Source organism: Schistocerca americana, chromosome 8 (assembly GCF_021461395.2).
Source record: "Schistocerca americana isolate TAMUIC-IGC-003095 chromosome 8, iqSchAmer2.1, whole genome shotgun sequence".
Taxonomy (NCBI): domain Eukaryota; kingdom Metazoa; phylum Arthropoda; class Insecta; order Orthoptera; family Acrididae; genus Schistocerca; species Schistocerca americana.
The window spans coordinates 95220691-95237990 of record NC_060126.1 but is presented as its reverse complement, the minus strand read 5'-3'; the positions used below and the strand labels follow the sequence as shown (position 1 = coordinate 95237990).

The 17300-nt window shown below is 51.9% G+C and overlaps 48 non-coding genes across 48 annotated transcripts; 17 read left to right on the top strand and 31 right to left on the bottom strand.

Annotated features, from left to right (window-relative positions):
• Window positions 1–34: 34 nt before the first annotated feature.
• On the bottom strand, window positions 35–106 carry Trnad-guc. The gene has a single exon. It is a non-coding gene; the product is annotated as a tRNA-Asp (tRNA).
• Window positions 107–213: 107 nt separating this feature from the next.
• Window positions 214–305, bottom strand: Trnai-uau. The gene is given in 2 exon segments: window positions 214–249; window positions 268–305. It is a non-coding gene; the product is annotated as a tRNA-Ile (tRNA).
• A 378-nt stretch (window positions 306–683) lies between these two features.
• On the top strand, window positions 684–756 carry Trnar-acg. Its single transcript has one exon. It is a non-coding gene; the product is annotated as a tRNA-Arg (tRNA).
• A 287-nt stretch (window positions 757–1043) lies between these two features.
• Trnam-cau lies at window positions 1044–1115 on the top strand. Its single transcript has one exon. It is a non-coding gene; the product is annotated as a tRNA-Met (tRNA).
• Window positions 1116–1360: 245 nt separating this feature from the next.
• Window positions 1361–1432, bottom strand: Trnad-guc. Its single transcript has one exon. It is a non-coding gene; the product is annotated as a tRNA-Asp (tRNA).
• Window positions 1433–1539: 107 nt separating this feature from the next.
• Window positions 1540–1611, bottom strand: Trnad-guc. The gene has a single exon. It is a non-coding gene; the product is annotated as a tRNA-Asp (tRNA).
• Window positions 1612–1718: 107 nt separating this feature from the next.
• Window positions 1719–1810, bottom strand: Trnai-uau. The gene is given in 2 exon segments: window positions 1719–1754; window positions 1773–1810. It is a non-coding gene; the product is annotated as a tRNA-Ile (tRNA).
• A 378-nt stretch (window positions 1811–2188) lies between these two features.
• Window positions 2189–2261, top strand: Trnar-acg. Its single transcript has one exon. It is a non-coding gene; the product is annotated as a tRNA-Arg (tRNA).
• Window positions 2262–2548: 287 nt separating this feature from the next.
• Trnam-cau lies at window positions 2549–2620 on the top strand. The gene has a single exon. It is a non-coding gene; the product is annotated as a tRNA-Met (tRNA).
• Window positions 2621–2865: 245 nt separating this feature from the next.
• On the bottom strand, window positions 2866–2937 carry Trnad-guc. Its single transcript has one exon. It is a non-coding gene; the product is annotated as a tRNA-Asp (tRNA).
• Window positions 2938–3044: 107 nt separating this feature from the next.
• Trnad-guc lies at window positions 3045–3116 on the bottom strand. Its single transcript has one exon. It is a non-coding gene; the product is annotated as a tRNA-Asp (tRNA).
• Window positions 3117–3223: 107 nt separating this feature from the next.
• Trnai-uau lies at window positions 3224–3315 on the bottom strand. Its single transcript is given in 2 exon segments — window positions 3224–3259; window positions 3278–3315. It is a non-coding gene; the product is annotated as a tRNA-Ile (tRNA).
• A 378-nt stretch (window positions 3316–3693) lies between these two features.
• Trnar-acg lies at window positions 3694–3766 on the top strand. Its single transcript has one exon. It is a non-coding gene; the product is annotated as a tRNA-Arg (tRNA).
• A 604-nt stretch (window positions 3767–4370) lies between these two features.
• Trnad-guc lies at window positions 4371–4442 on the bottom strand. Its single transcript has one exon. It is a non-coding gene; the product is annotated as a tRNA-Asp (tRNA).
• A 107-nt stretch (window positions 4443–4549) lies between these two features.
• Trnad-guc lies at window positions 4550–4621 on the bottom strand. The gene has a single exon. It is a non-coding gene; the product is annotated as a tRNA-Asp (tRNA).
• Window positions 4622–4728: 107 nt separating this feature from the next.
• On the bottom strand, window positions 4729–4820 carry Trnai-uau. Its single transcript is given in 2 exon segments — window positions 4729–4764; window positions 4783–4820. It is a non-coding gene; the product is annotated as a tRNA-Ile (tRNA).
• A 378-nt stretch (window positions 4821–5198) lies between these two features.
• Window positions 5199–5271, top strand: Trnar-acg. The gene has a single exon. It is a non-coding gene; the product is annotated as a tRNA-Arg (tRNA).
• Window positions 5272–5558: 287 nt separating this feature from the next.
• Trnam-cau lies at window positions 5559–5630 on the top strand. The gene has a single exon. It is a non-coding gene; the product is annotated as a tRNA-Met (tRNA).
• Window positions 5631–5875: 245 nt separating this feature from the next.
• On the bottom strand, window positions 5876–5947 carry Trnad-guc. Its single transcript has one exon. It is a non-coding gene; the product is annotated as a tRNA-Asp (tRNA).
• Window positions 5948–6054: 107 nt separating this feature from the next.
• Trnad-guc lies at window positions 6055–6126 on the bottom strand. The gene has a single exon. It is a non-coding gene; the product is annotated as a tRNA-Asp (tRNA).
• A 107-nt stretch (window positions 6127–6233) lies between these two features.
• Window positions 6234–6325, bottom strand: Trnai-uau. Its single transcript is given in 2 exon segments — window positions 6234–6269; window positions 6288–6325. It is a non-coding gene; the product is annotated as a tRNA-Ile (tRNA).
• Window positions 6326–6703: 378 nt separating this feature from the next.
• Trnar-acg lies at window positions 6704–6776 on the top strand. The gene has a single exon. It is a non-coding gene; the product is annotated as a tRNA-Arg (tRNA).
• A 287-nt stretch (window positions 6777–7063) lies between these two features.
• Window positions 7064–7135, top strand: Trnam-cau. Its single transcript has one exon. It is a non-coding gene; the product is annotated as a tRNA-Met (tRNA).
• A 245-nt stretch (window positions 7136–7380) lies between these two features.
• On the bottom strand, window positions 7381–7452 carry Trnad-guc. Its single transcript has one exon. It is a non-coding gene; the product is annotated as a tRNA-Asp (tRNA).
• A 107-nt stretch (window positions 7453–7559) lies between these two features.
• Trnad-guc lies at window positions 7560–7631 on the bottom strand. Its single transcript has one exon. It is a non-coding gene; the product is annotated as a tRNA-Asp (tRNA).
• Window positions 7632–7738: 107 nt separating this feature from the next.
• Trnai-uau lies at window positions 7739–7830 on the bottom strand. The gene is given in 2 exon segments: window positions 7739–7774; window positions 7793–7830. It is a non-coding gene; the product is annotated as a tRNA-Ile (tRNA).
• A 378-nt stretch (window positions 7831–8208) lies between these two features.
• Trnar-acg lies at window positions 8209–8281 on the top strand. The gene has a single exon. It is a non-coding gene; the product is annotated as a tRNA-Arg (tRNA).
• Window positions 8282–8568: 287 nt separating this feature from the next.
• On the top strand, window positions 8569–8640 carry Trnam-cau. The gene has a single exon. It is a non-coding gene; the product is annotated as a tRNA-Met (tRNA).
• A 245-nt stretch (window positions 8641–8885) lies between these two features.
• Trnad-guc lies at window positions 8886–8957 on the bottom strand. Its single transcript has one exon. It is a non-coding gene; the product is annotated as a tRNA-Asp (tRNA).
• Window positions 8958–9064: 107 nt separating this feature from the next.
• Window positions 9065–9136, bottom strand: Trnad-guc. Its single transcript has one exon. It is a non-coding gene; the product is annotated as a tRNA-Asp (tRNA).
• A 107-nt stretch (window positions 9137–9243) lies between these two features.
• Window positions 9244–9335, bottom strand: Trnai-uau. Its single transcript is given in 2 exon segments — window positions 9244–9279; window positions 9298–9335. It is a non-coding gene; the product is annotated as a tRNA-Ile (tRNA).
• A 378-nt stretch (window positions 9336–9713) lies between these two features.
• On the top strand, window positions 9714–9786 carry Trnar-acg. The gene has a single exon. It is a non-coding gene; the product is annotated as a tRNA-Arg (tRNA).
• Window positions 9787–10390: 604 nt separating this feature from the next.
• Window positions 10391–10462, bottom strand: Trnad-guc. Its single transcript has one exon. It is a non-coding gene; the product is annotated as a tRNA-Asp (tRNA).
• Window positions 10463–10569: 107 nt separating this feature from the next.
• Window positions 10570–10641, bottom strand: Trnad-guc. Its single transcript has one exon. It is a non-coding gene; the product is annotated as a tRNA-Asp (tRNA).
• A 107-nt stretch (window positions 10642–10748) lies between these two features.
• Trnai-uau lies at window positions 10749–10840 on the bottom strand. The gene is given in 2 exon segments: window positions 10749–10784; window positions 10803–10840. It is a non-coding gene; the product is annotated as a tRNA-Ile (tRNA).
• Window positions 10841–11218: 378 nt separating this feature from the next.
• On the top strand, window positions 11219–11291 carry Trnar-acg. Its single transcript has one exon. It is a non-coding gene; the product is annotated as a tRNA-Arg (tRNA).
• Window positions 11292–11895: 604 nt separating this feature from the next.
• On the bottom strand, window positions 11896–11967 carry Trnad-guc. The gene has a single exon. It is a non-coding gene; the product is annotated as a tRNA-Asp (tRNA).
• A 107-nt stretch (window positions 11968–12074) lies between these two features.
• On the bottom strand, window positions 12075–12146 carry Trnad-guc. The gene has a single exon. It is a non-coding gene; the product is annotated as a tRNA-Asp (tRNA).
• Window positions 12147–12253: 107 nt separating this feature from the next.
• On the bottom strand, window positions 12254–12345 carry Trnai-uau. Its single transcript is given in 2 exon segments — window positions 12254–12289; window positions 12308–12345. It is a non-coding gene; the product is annotated as a tRNA-Ile (tRNA).
• Window positions 12346–12723: 378 nt separating this feature from the next.
• Trnar-acg lies at window positions 12724–12796 on the top strand. The gene has a single exon. It is a non-coding gene; the product is annotated as a tRNA-Arg (tRNA).
• A 287-nt stretch (window positions 12797–13083) lies between these two features.
• On the top strand, window positions 13084–13155 carry Trnam-cau. The gene has a single exon. It is a non-coding gene; the product is annotated as a tRNA-Met (tRNA).
• A 245-nt stretch (window positions 13156–13400) lies between these two features.
• On the bottom strand, window positions 13401–13472 carry Trnad-guc. Its single transcript has one exon. It is a non-coding gene; the product is annotated as a tRNA-Asp (tRNA).
• A 107-nt stretch (window positions 13473–13579) lies between these two features.
• On the bottom strand, window positions 13580–13651 carry Trnad-guc. Its single transcript has one exon. It is a non-coding gene; the product is annotated as a tRNA-Asp (tRNA).
• A 107-nt stretch (window positions 13652–13758) lies between these two features.
• On the bottom strand, window positions 13759–13850 carry Trnai-uau. The gene is given in 2 exon segments: window positions 13759–13794; window positions 13813–13850. It is a non-coding gene; the product is annotated as a tRNA-Ile (tRNA).
• A 378-nt stretch (window positions 13851–14228) lies between these two features.
• On the top strand, window positions 14229–14301 carry Trnar-gcg. The gene has a single exon. It is a non-coding gene; the product is annotated as a tRNA-Arg (tRNA).
• A 287-nt stretch (window positions 14302–14588) lies between these two features.
• Window positions 14589–14660, top strand: Trnam-cau. Its single transcript has one exon. It is a non-coding gene; the product is annotated as a tRNA-Met (tRNA).
• A 245-nt stretch (window positions 14661–14905) lies between these two features.
• Trnad-guc lies at window positions 14906–14977 on the bottom strand. Its single transcript has one exon. It is a non-coding gene; the product is annotated as a tRNA-Asp (tRNA).
• Window positions 14978–15084: 107 nt separating this feature from the next.
• On the bottom strand, window positions 15085–15156 carry Trnad-guc. Its single transcript has one exon. It is a non-coding gene; the product is annotated as a tRNA-Asp (tRNA).
• Between the last annotated feature and the right edge of the window lie 2144 nt (window positions 15157–17300).

The following is a 17300-nucleotide window of genomic DNA, read 5'->3' as shown; positions in this document are numbered from 1 at the left end:
GAGTGATAGAGCAGCAATTACAAATCGGATGTGCCTCCCCGGCGGGGAATCGAACCCCGGTCTCCCGCGTGACAGGCGGGGATACTAACCACTATACTACCGAGGAAGACGCAGCTAGCGTCTCGAATGCACAATTATGTTACTCAAATAGCTGATACATCTCAAACCTAGCCTCCTGTTGCTGTCAGAGACAGCTGCTAAGAAATAAAAGTATGCCCCAGGTGAGGCTCGAACTCACAACCCCGGCATTGCTCACGGCTACTGCCTTATAAGTACCGTGCGCTAACCAATTGCGCCACTGGGGCTACAACAGAGTGCTTTCAGTTAGCGGTATTCACTTTGCTGCAAACCAGTGGTGGCCACAGAAACATACGATCGCCACCTGATGCCATACTGCGACTTTGGCACCTGACTACCAATGCTTCGTGCTATTCTTGTTTCATATGCTACGCTTACATGCACATCAACCGGCTCTCGTCGTCGAGAAAACGTGGGAAAACGCGCGCCTTGCCTTCTGCTACCTGTCGAACAGCGAGAGCAGATGCGTGGCAAGCTCTAAGCTCTGCAGGCGCACTGCGGCCACGCAGCTGCACGAAAGGTACCTTCCTTGGGAGCTTGCTCAGCCATGGAGAACACGTTTCTTAGCGAATTGCACTTGTCTCGTAGAAAGAAATGTTGCCACTGGCCCTGTGGCGCAACGGATAACGCGTCTGACTACGGATCAGAAGATTCCAGGTTCGAATCCTGGCAGGGTCGGCGTTTTGTTAGTTGCCGACGCGTAGCTGGGCAGTGGATTTCGTATGTCGCCGCACCGTGGAGTGCTTTGTTGCTCCTGTGCATCTCGCAGCTGCATGTCGAGTCGATCGTGGTAAATATCGCTGCCTGCAAGCGTCAGCGTAGCGTCAGTCGAGCAAAGTCGAGACAAGTCAAGCTGAGAGCTGTAGGAGATGATACGCAATTAAATACAGGCGTGTGAAAGCGACGCAGACAACACTTTCCAAGTGTCCCACGTCACGTGGCGAAGAGCCGGCGCAACCCCAGGCAGCAGAGTGGCGCAGTGGAAGCGTGCTGGGCCCATAACCCAGAGGTCCGTGGATCGAAACCACGCTCTGCTAAAATTATTTCTTTTGCGGACTGTGCCGAGCTCGATTATTACGCCCACAGCGTCGGCTGGGGTGCTTTGATACAGCGTTAACAGCATACCCCGCAATTCTGAAATGTGAAGAATGCGAGAACCACTTCCTAAGTTGTAGCATTTTTTAAGATTTTGCGCCAACTACACTCCACGATCGCAAAGTTAATGCTCTTACGACCCACATACGCGCAACACTCGAACAGGGTTGTGAGATAAAAATCGCATCTCCCCGGCGGGGAATCGAACCCCGGTCTCCCGCGTGACAGGCGGGGATACTAACCACTATACTACCGAGGATGCGCTGTAGACAGGTGCCTGTGTGCGAGAGATATGGTGCTAGTAGCCGCAAACGACCTACACTAAGTTCGGCGAGTGATAGAGCAGCAATTACAAATCGGATGTGCCTCCCCGGCGGGGAATCGAACCCCGGTCTCCCGCGTGACAGGCGGGGATACTAACCACTATACTACCGAGGAAGACGCAGCTAGCGTCTCGAATGCACAATTATGTTACTCAAATAGCTGATACATCTCAAACCTAGCCTCCTGTTGCTGTCAGAGACAGCTGCTAAGAAATAAAAGTATGCCCCAGGTGAGGCTCGAACTCACAACCCCGGCATTGCTCACGGCTACTGCCTTATAAGTACCGTGCGCTAACCAATTGCGCCACTGGGGCTACAACAGAGTGCTTTCAGTTAGCGGTATTCACTTTGCTGCAAACCAGTGGTGGCCACAGAAACATACGATCGCCACCTGATGCCATACTGCGACTTTGGCACCTGACTACCAATGCTTCGTGCTATTCTTGTTTCATATGCTACGCTTACATGCACATCAACCGGCTCTCGTCGTCGAGAAAACGTGGGAAAACGCGCGCCTTGCCTTCTGCTACCTGTCGAACAGCGAGAGCAGATGCGTGGCAAGCTCTAAGCTCTGCAGGCGCACTGCGGCCACGCAGCTGCACGAAAGGTACCTTCCTTGGGAGCTTGCTCAGCCATGGAGAACACGTTTCTTAGCGAATTGCACTTGTCTCGTAGAAAGAAATGCTGCCACTGGCCCTGTGGCGCAACGGATAACGCGTCTGACTACGGATCAGAAGATTCCAGGTTCGAATCCTGGCAGGGTCGGCGTTTTGTTAGTTGCCGACGCGTAGCTGGGCAGTGGATTTCGTATGTCGCCGCACCGTGGAGTGCTTTGTTGCTCCTGTGCATCTCGCAGCTGCATGTCGAGTCGATCGTGGTAAATATCGCTGCCTGCAAGCGTCAGCGTAGCGTCAGTCGAGCAAAGTCGAGACAAGTCAAGCTGAGAGCTGTAGGAGATGATACGCAATTAAATACAGGCGTGTGAAAGCGACGCAGACAACACTTTCCAAGTGTCCCACGTCACGTGGCGAAGAGCCGGCGCAACCCCAGGCAGCAGAGTGGCGCAGTGGAAGCGTGCTGGGCCCATAACCCAGAGGTCCGTGGATCGAAACCACGCTCTGCTAAAATTATTTCTTTTGCGGACTGTGCCGAGCTCGATTATTACGCCCACAGCGTCGGCTGGGGTGCTTTGATACAGCGTTAACAGCATACCCCGCAATTCTGAAATGTGAAGAATGCGAGAACCACTTCCTAAGTTGTAGCATTTTTTAAGATTTTGCGCCAACTACACTCCACGATCGCAAAGTTAATGCTCTTACGACCCACATACGCGCAACACTCGAACAGGGTTGTGAGATAAAAATCGCATCTCCCCGGCGGGGAATCGAACCCCGGTCTCCCGCGTGACAGGCGGGGATACTAACCACTATACTACCGAGGATGCGCTGTAGACAGGTGCCTGTGTGCGAGAGATATGGTGCTAGTAGCCGCAAACGACCTACACTAAGTTCGGCGAGTGATAGAGCAGCAATTACAAATCGGATGTGCCTCCCCGGCGGGGAATCGAACCCCGGTCTCCCGCGTGACAGGCGGGGATACTAACCACTATACTACCGAGGAAGACGCAGCTAGCGTCTCGAATGCACAATTATGTTACTCAAATAGCTGATACATCTCAAACCTAGCCTCCTGTTGCTGTCAGAGACAGCTGCTAAGAAATAAAAGTATGCCCCAGGTGAGGCTCGAACTCACAACCCCGGCATTGCTCACGGCTACTGCCTTATAAGTACCGTGCGCTAACCAATTGCGCCACTGGGGCTACAACAGAGTGCTTTCAGTTAGCGGTATTCACTTTGCTGCAAACCAGTGGTGGCCACAGAAACATACGATCGCCACCTGATGCCATACTGCGACTTTGGCACCTGACTACCAATGCTTCGTGCTATTCTTGTTTCATATGCTACGCTTACATGCACATCAACCGGCTCTCGTCGTCGAGAAAACGTGGGAAAACGCGCGCCTTGCCTTCTGCTACCTGTCGAACAGCGAGAGCAGATGCGTGGCAAGCTCTAAGCTCTGCAGGCGCACTGCGGCCACGCAGCTGCACGAAAGGTACCTTCCTTGGGAGCTTGCTCAGCCATGGAGAACACGTTTCTTAGCGAATTGCACTTGTCTCGTAGAAAGAAATGCTGCCACTGGCCCTGTGGCGCAACGGATAACGCGTCTGACTACGGATCAGAAGATTCCAGGTTCGAATCCTGGCAGGGTCGGCGTTTTGTTAGTTGCCGACGCGTAGCTGGGCAGTGGATTTCGTATGTCGCCGCACCGTGGAGTGCTTTGTTGCTCCTGTGCATCTCGCAGCTGCATGTCGAGTCGATCGTGGTAAATATCGCTGCCTGCAAGCGTCAGCGTAGCGTCAGTCGAGCAAAGTCGAGACAAGTCAAGCTGAGAGCTGTAGGAGATGATACGCAATTAAATACAGGCGTGTGAAAGCGACGCAGACAACACTTTCCAAGTGTCCCACGTCACGTGGCGAAGAGCCGGCGCAACCCCAGGCAGCAGAGTGGCGCAGTGGAAGCGTGCTGGGCCCATAACATAGAGGTCCGTGGATCGAAACCACGCTCTGCTAAAATTATTTCTTTTGCGGACTGTGCCGAGCTCGATTATTACGCCCACAGCGTCGGCTGGGGTGCTTTGATACAGCGTTAACAGCATACCCCGCAATTCTGAAATGTGAAGAATGCGAGAACCACTTCCTAAGTTGTAGCATTTTTTAAGATTTTGCGCCAACTACACTCCACGATCGCAAAGTTAATGCTCTTACGACCCACATACGCGCAACACTCGAACAGGGTTGTGAGATAAAAATCGCATCTCCCTGGCGGGGAATCGAACCCCGGTCTCCCGCGTGACAGGCGGGGATACTAACCACTATACTACCGAGGATGCGCTGTAGACAGGTGCCTGTGTGCGAGAGATATGGTGCTAGTAGCCGCAAACGACCTACACTAAGTTCGGCGAGTGATAGAGCAGCAATTACAAATCGGATGTGCCTCCCCGGCGGGGAATCGAACCCCGGTCTCCCGCGTGACAGGCGGGGATACTAACCACTATACTACCGAGGAAGACGCAGCTAGCGTCTCGAATGCACAATTATGTTACTCAAATAGCTGATACATCTCAAACCTAGCCTCCTGTTGCTGTCAGAGACAGCTGCTAAGAAATAAAAGTATGCCCCAGGTGAGGCTCGAACTCACAACCCCGGCATTGCTCACGGCTACTGCCTTATAAGTACCGTGCGCTAACCAATTGCGCCACTGGGGCTACAACAGAGTGCTTTCAGTTAGCGGTATTCACTTTGCTGCAAACCAGTGGTGGCCACAGAAACATACGATCGCCACCTGATGCCATACTGCGACTTTGGCACCTGACTACCAATGCTTCGTGCTATTCTTGTTTCATATGCTACGCTTACATGCACATCAACCGGCTCTCGTCGTCGAGAAAACGTGGGAAAACGCGCGCCTTGCCTTCTGCTACCTGTCGAACAGCGAGAGCAGATGCGTGGCAAGCTCTAAGCTCTGCAGGCGCACTGCGGCCACGCAGCTGCACGAAAGGTACCTTCCTTGGGAGCTTGCTCAGCCATGGAGAACACGTTTCTTAGCGAATTGCACTTGTCTCGTAGAAAGAAATGCTGCCACTGGCCCTGTGGCGCAACGGATAACGCGTCTGACTACGGATCAGAAGATTCCAGGTTCGAATCCTGGCAGGGTCGGCGTTTTGTTAGTTGCCGACGCGTAGCTGGGCAGTGGATTTCGTATGTCGCCGCACCGTGGAGTGCTTTGTTGCTCCTGTGCATCTCGCAGCTGCATGTCGAGTCGATCGTGGTAAATATCGCTGCCTGCAAGCGTCAGCGTAGCGTCAGTCGAGCAAAGTCGAGACAAGTCAAGCTGAGAGCTGTAGGAGATGATACGCAATTAAATACAGGCGTGTGAAAGCGACGCAGACAACACTTTCCAAGTGTCCCACGTCACGTGGCGAAGAGCCGGCGCAACCCCAGGCAGCAGAGTGGCGCAGTGGAAGCGTGCTGGGCCCATAACCCAGAGGTCCGTGGATCGAAACCACGCTCTGCTAAAATTATTTCTTTTGCGGACTGTGCCGAGCTCGATTATTACGCCCACAGCGTCGGCTGGGGTGCTTTGATACAGCGTTAACAGCATACCCCGCAATTCTGAAATGTGAAGAATGCGAGAACCACTTCCTAAGTTGTAGCATTTTTTAAGATTTTGCGCCAACTACACTCCACGATCGCAAAGTTAATGCTCTTACGACCCACATACGCGCAACACTCGAACAGGGTTGTGAGATAAAAATCGCATCTCCCCGGCGGGGAATCGAACCCCGGTCTCCCGCGTGACAGGCGGGGATACTAACCACTATACTACCGAGGATGCGCTGTAGACAGGTGCCTGTGTGCGAGAGATATGGTGCTAGTAGCCGCAAACGACCTACACTAAGTTCGGCGAGTGATAGAGCAGCAATTACAAATCGGATGTGCCTCCCCGGCGGGGAATCGAACCCCGGTCTCCCGCGTGACAGGCGGGGATACTAACCACTATACTACCGAGGAAGACGCAGCTAGCGTCTCGAATGCACAATTATGTTACTCAAATAGCTGATACATCTCAAACCTAGCCTCCTGTTGCTGTCAGAGACAGCTGCTAAGAAATAAAAGTATGCCCCAGGTGAGGCTCGAACTCACAACCCCGGCATTGCTCACGGCTACTGCCTTATAAGTACCGTGCGCTAACCAATTGCGCCACTGGGGCTACAACAGAGTGCTTTCAGTTAGCGGTATTCACTTTGCTGCAAACCAGTGGTGGCCACAGAAACATACGATCGCCACCTGATGCCATACTGCGACTTTGGCACCTGACTACCAATGCTTCGTGCTATTCTTGTTTCATATGCTACGCTTACATGCACATCAACCGGCTCTCGTCGTCGAGAAAACGTGGGAAAACGCGCGCCTTGCCTTCTGCTACCTGTCGAACAGCGAGAGCAGATGCGTGGCAAGCTCTAAGCTCTGCAGGCGCACTGCGGCCACGCAGCTGCACGAAAGGTACCTTCCTTGGGAGCTTGCTCAGCCATGGAGAACACGTTTCTTAGCGAATTGCACTTGTCTCGTAGAAAGAAATGTTGCCACTGGCCCTGTGGCGCAACGGATAACGCGTCTGACTACGGATCAGAAGATTCCAGGTTCGAATCCTGGCAGGGTCGGCGTTTTGTTAGTTGCCGACGCGTAGCTGGGCAGTGGATTTCGTATGTCGCCGCACCGTGGAGTGCTTTGTTGCTCCTGTGCATCTCGCAGCTGCATGTCGAGTCGATCGTGGTAAATATCGCTGCCTGCAAGCGTCAGCGTAGCGTCAGTCGAGCAAAGTCGAGACAAGTCAAGCTGAGAGCTGTAGGAGATGATACGCAATTAAATACAGGCGTGTGAAAGCGACGCAGACAACACTTTCCAAGTGTCCCACGTCACGTGGCGAAGAGCCGGCGCAACCCCAGGCAGCAGAGTGGCGCAGTGGAAGCGTGCTGGGCCCATAACCCAGAGGTCCGTGGATCGAAACCACGCTCTGCTAAAATTATTTCTTTTGCGGACTGTGCCGAGCTCGATTATTACGCCCACAGCGTCGGCTGGGGTGCTTTGATACAGCGTTAACAGCATACCCCGCAATTCTGAAATGTGAAGAATGCGAGAACCACTTCCTAAGTTGTAGCATTTTTTAAGATTTTGCGCCAACTACACTCCACGATCGCAAAGTTAATGCTCTTACGACCCACATACGCGCAACACTCGAACAGGGTTGTGAGATAAAAATCGCATCTCCCCGGCGGGGAATCGAACCCCGGTCTCCCGCGTGACAGGCGGGGATACTAACCACTATACTACCGAGGATGCGCTGTAGACAGGTGCCTGTGTGCGAGAGATATGGTGCTAGTAGCCGCAAACGACCTACACTAAGTTCGGCGAGTGATAGAGCAGCAATTACAAATCGGATGTGCCTCCCCGGCGGGGAATCGAACCCCGGTCTCCCGCGTGACAGGCGGGGATACTAACCACTATACTACCGAGGAAGACGCAGCTAGCGTCTCGAATGCACAATTATGTTACTCAAATAGCTGATACATCTCAAACCTAGCCTCCTGTTGCTGTCAGAGACAGCTGCTAAGAAATAAAAGTATGCCCCAGGTGAGGCTCGAACTCACAACCCCGGCATTGCTCACGGCTACTGCCTTATAAGTACCGTGCGCTAACCAATTGCGCCACTGGGGCTACAACAGAGTGCTTTCAGTTAGCGGTATTCACTTTGCTGCAAACCAGTGGTGGCCACAGAAACATACGATCGCCACCTGATGCCATACTGCGACTTTGGCACCTGACTACCAATGCTTCGTGCTATTCTTGTTTCATATGCTACGCTTACATGCACATCAACCGGCTCTCGTCGTCGAGAAAACGTGGGAAAACGCGCGCCTTGCCTTCTGCTACCTGTCGAACAGCGAGAGCAGATGCGTGGCAAGCTCTAAGCTCTGCAGGCGCACTGCGGCCACGCAGCTGCACGAAAGGTACCTTCCTTGGGAGCTTGCTCAGCCATGGAGAACACGTTTCTTAGCGAATTGCACTTGTCTCGTAGAAAGAAATGCTGCCACTGGCCCTGTGGCGCAACGGATAACGCGTCTGACTACGGATCAGAAGATTCCAGGTTCGAATCCTGGCAGGGTCGGCGTTTTGTTAGTTGCCGACGCGTAGCTGGGCAGTGGATTTCGTATGTCGCCGCACCGTGGAGTGCTTTGTTGCTCCTGTGCATCTCGCAGCTGCATGTCGAGTCGATCGTGGTAAATATCGCTGCCTGCAAGCGTCAGCGTAGCGTCAGTCGAGCAAAGTCGAGACAAGTCAAGCTGAGAGCTGTAGGAGATGATACGCAATTAAATACAGGCGTGTGAAAGCGACGCAGACAACACTTTCCAAGTGTCCCACGTCACGTGGCGAAGAGCCGGCGCAACCCCAGGCAGCAGAGTGGCGCAGTGGAAGCGTGCTGGGCCCATAACCCAGAGGTCCGTGGATCGAAACCACGCTCTGCTAAAATTATTTCTTTTGCGGACTGTGCCGAGCTCGATTATTACGCCCACAGCGTCGGCTGGGGTGCTTTGATACAGCGTTAACAGCATACCCCGCAATTCTGAAATGTGAAGAATGCGAGAACCACTTCCTAAGTTGTAGCATTTTTTAAGATTTTGCGCCAACTACACTCCACGATCGCAAAGTTAATGCTCTTACGACCCACATACGCGCAACACTCGAACAGGGTTGTGAGATAAAAATCGCATCTCCCCGGCGGGGAATCGAACCCCGGTCTCCCGCGTGACAGGCGGGGATACTAACCACTATACTACCGAGGATGCGCTGTAGACAGGTGCCTGTGTGCGAGAGATATGGTGCTAGTAGCCGCAAACGACCTACACTAAGTTCGGCGAGTGATAGAGCAGCAATTACAAATCGGATGTGCCTCCCCGGCGGGGAATCGAACCCCGGTCTCCCGCGTGACAGGCGGGGATACTAACCACTATACTACCGAGGAAGACGCAGCTAGCGTCTCGAATGCACAATTATGTTACTCAAATAGCTGATACATCTCAAACCTAGCCTCCTGTTGCTGTCAGAGACAGCTGCTAAGAAATAAAAGTATGCCCCAGGTGAGGCTCGAACTCACAACCCCGGCATTGCTCACGGCTACTGCCTTATAAGTACCGTGCGCTAACCAATTGCGCCACTGGGGCTACAACAGAGTGCTTTCAGTTAGCGGTATTCACTTTGCTGCAAACCAGTGGTGGCCACAGAAACATACGATCGCCACCTGATGCCATACTGCGACTTTGGCACCTGACTACCAATGCTTCGTGCTATTCTTGTTTCATATGCTACGCTTACATGCACATCAACCGGCTCTCGTCGTCGAGAAAACGTGGGAAAACGCGCGCCTTGCCTTCTGCTACCTGTCGAACAGCGAGAGCAGATGCGTGGCAAGCTCTAAGCTCTGCAGGCGCACTGCGGCCACGCAGCTGCACGAAAGGTACCTTCCTTGGGAGCTTGCTCAGCCATGGAGAACACGTTTCTTAGCGAATTGCACTTGTCTCGTAGAAAGAAATGCTGCCACTGGCCCTGTGGCGCAACGGATAACGCGTCTGACTACGGATCAGAAGATTCCAGGTTCGAATCCTGGCAGGGTCGGCGTTTTGTTAGTTGCCGACGCGTAGCTGGGCAGTGGATTTCGTATGTCGCCGCACCGTGGAGTGCTTTGTTGCTCCTGTGCATCTCGCAGCTGCATGTCGAGTCGATCGTGGTAAATATCGCTGCCTGCAAGCGTCAGCGTAGCGTCAGTCGAGCAAAGTCGAGACAAGTCAAGCTGAGAGCTGTAGGAGATGATACGCAATTAAATACAGGCGTGTGAAAGCGACGCAGACAACACTTTCCAAGTGTCCCACGTCACGTGGCGAAGAGCCGGCGCAACCCCAGGCAGCAGAGTGGCGCAGTGGAAGCGTGCTGGGCCCATAACATAGAGGTCCGTGGATCGAAACCACGCTCTGCTAAAATTATTTCTTTTGCGGACTGTGCCGAGCTCGATTATTACGCCCACAGCGTCGGCTGGGGTGCTTTGATACAGCGTTAACAGCATACCCCGCAATTCTGAAATGTGAAGAATGCGAGAACCACTTCCTAAGTTGTAGCATTTTTTAAGATTTTGCGCCAACTACACTCCACGATCGCAAAGTTAATGCTCTTACGACCCACATACGCGCAACACTCGAACAGGGTTGTGAGATAAAAATCGCATCTCCCTGGCGGGGAATCGAACCCCGGTCTCCCGCGTGACAGGCGGGGATACTAACCACTATACTACCGAGGATGCGCTGTAGACAGGTGCCTGTGTGCGAGAGATATGGTGCTAGTAGCCGCAAACGACCTACACTAAGTTCGGCGAGTGATAGAGCAGCAATTACAAATCGGATGTGCCTCCCCGGCGGGGAATCGAACCCCGGTCTCCCGCGTGACAGGCGGGGATACTAACCACTATACTACCGAGGAAGACGCAGCTAGCGTCTCGAATGCACAATTATGTTACTCAAATAGCTGATACATCTCAAACCTAGCCTCCTGTTGCTGTCAGAGACAGCTGCTAAGAAATAAAAGTATGCCCCAGGTGAGGCTCGAACTCACAACCCCGGCATTGCTCACGGCTACTGCCTTATAAGTACCGTGCGCTAACCAATTGCGCCACTGGGGCTACAACAGAGTGCTTTCAGTTAGCGGTATTCACTTTGCTGCAAACCAGTGGTGGCCACAGAAACATACGATCGCCACCTGATGCCATACTGCGACTTTGGCACCTGACTACCAATGCTTCGTGCTATTCTTGTTTCATATGCTACGCTTACATGCACATCAACCGGCTCTCGTCGTCGAGAAAACGTGGGAAAACGCGCGCCTTGCCTTCTGCTACCTGTCGAACAGCGAGAGCAGATGCGTGGCAAGCTCTAAGCTCTGCAGGCGCACTGCGGCCACGCAGCTGCACGAAAGGTACCTTCCTTGGGAGCTTGCTCAGCCATGGAGAACACGTTTCTTAGCGAATTGCACTTGTCTCGTAGAAAGAAATGCTGCCACTGGCCCTGTGGCGCAACGGATAACGCGTCTGACTACGGATCAGAAGATTCCAGGTTCGAATCCTGGCAGGGTCGGCGTTTTGTTAGTTGCCGACGCGTAGCTGGGCAGTGGATTTCGTATGTCGCCGCACCGTGGAGTGCTTTGTTGCTCCTGTGCATCTCGCAGCTGCATGTCGAGTCGATCGTGGTAAATATCGCTGCCTGCAAGCGTCAGCGTAGCGTCAGTCGAGCAAAGTCGAGACAAGTCAAGCTGAGAGCTGTAGGAGATGATACGCAATTAAATACAGGCGTGTGAAAGCGACGCAGACAACACTTTCCAAGTGTCCCACGTCACGTGGCGAAGAGCCGGCGCAACCCCAGGCAGCAGAGTGGCGCAGTGGAAGCGTGCTGGGCACATAACCCAGAGGTCCGTGGATCGAAACCACGCTCTGCTAAAATTATTTCTTTTGCGGACTGTGCCGAGCTCGATTATTACGCCCACAGCGTCGGCTGGGGTGCTTTGATACAGCGTTAACAGCATACCCCGCAATTCTGAAATGTGAAGAATGCGAGAACCACTTCCTAAGTTGTAGCATTTTTTAAGATTTTGCGCCAACTACACTCCACGATCGCAAAGTTAATGCTCTTACGACCCACATACGCGCAACACTCGAACAGGGTTGTGAGATAAAAATCGCATCTCCCTGGCGGGGAATCGAACCCCGGTCTCCCGCGTGACAGGCGGGGATACTAACCACTATACTACCGAGGATGCGCTGTAGACAGGTGCCTGTGTGCGAGAGATATGGTGCTAGTAGCCGCAAACGACCTACACTAAGTTCGGCGAGTGATAGAGCAGCAATTACAAATCGGATGTGCCTCCCCGGCGGGGAATCGAACCCCGGTCTCCCGCGTGACAGGCGGGGATACTAACCACTATACTACCGAGGAAGACGCAGCTAGCGTCTCGAATGCACAATTATGTTACTCAAATAGCTGATACATCTCAAACCTAGCCTCCTGTTGCTGTCAGAGACAGCTGCTAAGAAATAAAAGTATGCCCCAGGTGAGGCTCGAACTCACAACCCCGGCATTGCTCACGGCTACTGCCTTATAAGTACCGTGCGCTAACCAATTGCGCCACTGGGGCTACAACAGAGTGCTTTCAGTTAGCGGTATTCACTTTGCTGCAAACCAGTGGTGGCCACAGAAACATACGATCGCCACCTGATGCCATACTGCGACTTTGGCACCTGACTACCAATGCTTCGTGCTATTCTTGTTTCATATGCTACGCTTACATGCACATCAACCGGCTCTCGTCGTCGAGAAAACGTGGGAAAACGCGCGCCTTGCCTTCTGCTACCTGTCGAACAGCGAGAGCAGATGCGTGGCAAGCTCTAAGCTCTGCAGGCGCACTGCGGCCACGCAGCTGCACGAAAGGTACCTTCCTTGGGAGCTTGCTCAGCCATGGAGAACACGTTTCTTAGCGAATTGCACTTGTCTCGTAGAAAGAAATGCTGCCACTGGCCCTGTGGCGCAACGGATAACGCGTCTGACTACGGATCAGAAGATTCCAGGTTCGAATCCTGGCAGGGTCGGCGTTTTGTTAGTTGCCGACGCGTAGCTGGGCAGTGGATTTCGTATGTCGCCGCACCGTGGAGTGCTTTGTTGCTCCTGTGCATCTCGCAGCTGCATGTCGAGTCGATCGTGGTAAATATCGCTGCCTGCAAGCGTCAGCGTAGCGTCAGTCGAGCAAAGTCGAGACAAGTCAAGCTGAGAGCTGTAGGAGATGATACGCAATTAAATACAGGCGTGTGAAAGCGACGCAGACAACACTTTCCAAGTGTCCCACGTCACGTGGCGAAGAGCCGGCGCAACCCCAGGCAGCAGAGTGGCGCAGTGGAAGCGTGCTGGGCCCATAACCCAGAGGTCCGTGGATCGAAACCACGCTCTGCTAAAATTATTTCTTTTGCGGACTGTGCCGAGCTCGATTATTACGCCCACAGCGTCGGCTGGGGTGCTTTGATACAGCGTTAACAGCATACCCCGCAATTCTGAAATGTGAAGAATGCGAGAACCACTTCCTAAGTTGTAGCATTTTTTAAGATTTTGCGCCAACTACACTCCACGATCGCAAAGTTAATGCTCTTACGACCCACATACGCGCAACACTCGAACAGGGTTGTGAGATAAAAATCGCATCTCCCCGGCGGGGAATCGAACCCCGGTCTCCCGCGTGACAGGCGGGGATACTAACCACTATACTACCGAGGATGCGCTGTAGACAGGTGCCTGTGTGCGAGAGATATGGTGCTAGTAGCCGCAAACGACCTACACTAAGTTCGGCGAGTGATAGAGCAGCAATTACAAATCGGATGTGCCTCCCCGGCGGGGAATCGAACCCCGGTCTCCCGCGTGACAGGCGGGGATACTAACCACTATACTACCGAGGAAGACGCAGCTAGCGTCTCGAATGCACAATTATGTTACTCAAATAGCTGATACATCTCAAACCTAGCCTCCTGTTGCTGTCAGAGACAGCTGCTAAGAAATAAAAGTATGCCCCAGGTGAGGCTCGAACTCACAACCCCGGCATTGCTCACGGCTACTGCCTTATAAGTACCGTGCGCTAACCAATTGCGCCACTGGGGCTACAACAGAGTGCTTTCAGTTAGCGGTATTCACTTTGCTGCAAACCAGTGGTGGCCACAGAAACATACGATCGCCACCTGATGCCATACTGCGACTTTGGCACCTGACTACCAATGCTTCGTGCTATTCTTGTTTCATATGCTACGCTTACATGCACATCAACCGGCTCTCGTCGTCGAGAAAACGTGGGAAAACGCGCGCCTTGCCTTCTGCTACCTGTCGAACAGCGAGAGCAGATGCGTGGCAAGCTCTAAGCTCTGCAGGCGCACTGCGGCCACGCAGCTGCACGAAAGGTACCTTCCTTGGGAGCTTGCTCAGCCATGGAGAACACGTTTCTTAGCGAATTGCACTTGTCTCGTAGAAAGAAATGCTGCCACTGGCCCTGTGGCGCAACGGATAACGCGTCTGACTGCGGATCAGAAGATTCCAGGTTCGAATCCTGGCAGGGTCGGCGTTTTGTTAGTTGCCGACGCGTAGCTGGGCAGTGGATTTCGTATGTCGCCGCACCGTGGAGTGCTTTGTTGCTCCTGTGCATCTCGCAGCTGCATGTCGAGTCGATCGTGGTAAATATCGCTGCCTGCAAGCGTCAGCGTAGCGTCAGTCGAGCAAAGTCGAGACAAGTCAAGCTGAGAGCTGTAGGAGATGATACGCAATTAAATACAGGCGTGTGAAAGCGACGCAGACAACACTTTCCAAGTGTCCCACGTCACGTGGCGAAGAGCCGGCGCAACCCCAGGCAGCAGAGTGGCGCAGTGGAAGCGTGCTGGGCCCATAACCCAGAGGTCCGTGGATCGAAACCACGCTCTGCTAAAATTATTTCTTTTGCGGACTGTGCCGAGCTCGATTATTACGCCCACAGCGTCGGCTGGGGTGCTTTGATACAGCGTTAACAGCATACCCCGCAATTCTGAAATGTGAAGAATGCGAGAACCACTTCCTAAGTTGTAGCATTTTTTAAGATTTTGCGCCAACTACACTCCACGATCGCAAAGTTAATGCTCTTACGACCCACATACGCGCAACACTCGAACAGGGTTGTGAGATAAAAATCGCATCTCCCCGGCGGGGAATCGAACCCCGGTCTCCCGCGTGACAGGCGGGGATACTAACCACTATACTACCGAGGATGCGCTGTAGACAGGTGCCTGTGTGCGAGAGATATGGTGCTAGTAGCCGCAAACGACCTACACTAAGTTCGGCGAGTGATAGAGCAGCAATTACAAATCGGATGTGCCTCCCCGGCGGGGAATCGAACCCCGGTCTCCCGCGTGACAGGCGGGGATACTAACCACTATACTACCGAGGAAGACGCAGCTAGCGTCTCGAATGCACAATTATGTTACTCAAATAGCTGATACATCTCAAACCTAGCCTCCTGTTGCTGTCAGAGACAGCTGCTAAGAAATAAAAGTATGCCCCAGGTGAGGCTCGAACTCACAACCCCGGCATTGCTCACGGCTACTGCCTTATAAGTACCGTGCGCTAACCAATTGCGCCACTTTTTTTTTTTTTTTTTTTTTTTTTTTTTTTTTTTTTTTTTTTTTTTTTTTTTTTTTTTTCCGCCCGGGATCGAACCGGGGACCTTCTGCGTGTTAGGCAGACGTGATAACCGCTTTTTATTGTCGTCAACGTGGCACACAAGTCGGCGAGAACGTTTCCAGACGTGCGGACATCTTAGTCCTTGTACAGATCACTTGGGATTTGCCTGGCAGTCTCTCGCGCTGCCTTTTAGGGAAGCAATATGGAATAGCCATTGGTGGGATCTAACCCATAGCCTTCCCGTTCTTAGCATGACACACTAACTTAGTGAGCTTACTGCCCACGCAATACGGCCGCTTCAGAACTCCAGCACCTGAGCCACCGTTTCATCTATCTTTATTAAGGCCTTACGATTCATTTAAACACGTATGCGTTGCTGTTGAGGTTTTCTCGCTGTCGCTTGGAACCCAGAGCCACAGCACAACAACAACGGAGACGTTCGTGAGAAGAGCTACACCTCGACGCAGGAAAAGTATGTTCCGCTATTTCTTTTCGACCGCTCGGGCTGTCACTGTCGTCTCTAGTAAAATCTGCATGGCGTGTTTCTGCATAACTTACTTGTTCTGAAAGATCAAGGGAGTATGTTAGTTTCAGAATGTTTAAAATGCATTGTCAGATGTGGGGTTCGAACCCACGCTCCCTTACGGGAATCAGAGCTTAAATCTGGCGCCTTAGACCGCTTTTTTTTTTTTTTTTTTTTTTTTTTTTTTTTTTTTTTTTTTTTTCGGTGGCCGGGAATCGAACACGGACCAACCGCCCGGAAGGCAACCATGCTGACCATTACACCAACTTTTTTTTTTTTTTTTATTTCCTTCTTTTTTATCCCGTTTTTTGCCAGAGACCGCTTGTTTTGTTTTTGTGTCTTTTTGGAAGCCATCAGTAGGCGCATGACGGGGACAAAGAGGGCAGGGGTCAAAGAATTCGAGGCCTGGCCACGATGCCCCCGCCATTACTCCCACCGAATGGCTCCTTCAGTACATTTTACATGTTATAGAAAAGCGGTTATAGTCGTGTGTGGTCTTTGCCTGCTCTTTTTATTATGGTGCGGAGCACTGTTTGTACGACGTCTGGGTGGAGATCTCATTGGAAAGCTGTCATTCGAGTGATCATTCAACAGTCATTCGAGTAGGAAACATGTTATTTTACCTCAATATACCTCCAGCATTTATGAGACACATATTGGGGGGACCGGCATAACAGAAATGGATAAAAGAAGAGGCATTTCCTTCATCTTGAGCGTAGATCTCATACTTTATGCCTTCAGTACCCCTAAAATAGTAACTTTATTGTTAGACTGTGCTTTTTAACCAACACCTATTCTTTCGAATAAAATGATCAACATGTTTCCATACATTTTCCTGTGGTCTGCATAGTGCTTAACTTTACTGTACTCCATTTTCATAAAAAGCTTGAATTCCGTTTCATCGTCACCACCTATTTTATTGAGAATGTAATGGACAAACTGTCCCATTAACCAGTGTATTGCATTATTTTTGGTTTTGGGGTAATACTTAATTTCAGGTCTGAGAAGCATCATAGGAGTAATAGAATTGGGTGACGTTCGTTGCAGTAGTGCAAGACTTTTCCTGAGCCAAATCCAGTTGTTGAAATTTCCACCACACGTGAATCTATGAATCACGGTGTCAACCAGTTTACATGTCCGACATAAGGGGGTTTCAGCTTTCCCAATTTTATAAAGCCGTTCGTTGGTGCTGACAATATCATTGACGGCTTTGTACCATGCCGTTACCACATGTGAATTGAGCCCGTTAAAACTAATATTCTCCCAAATTGCATCCCAGTTGTAATTCATATATTTCGTGGCAATTTTATTTTTGCCTTCGTATTGTTGTCTTTCTCTCATGATATCTCGGGCTGCAATGTGCGGGGAAGTTCTGAGTTTCTCGTTAA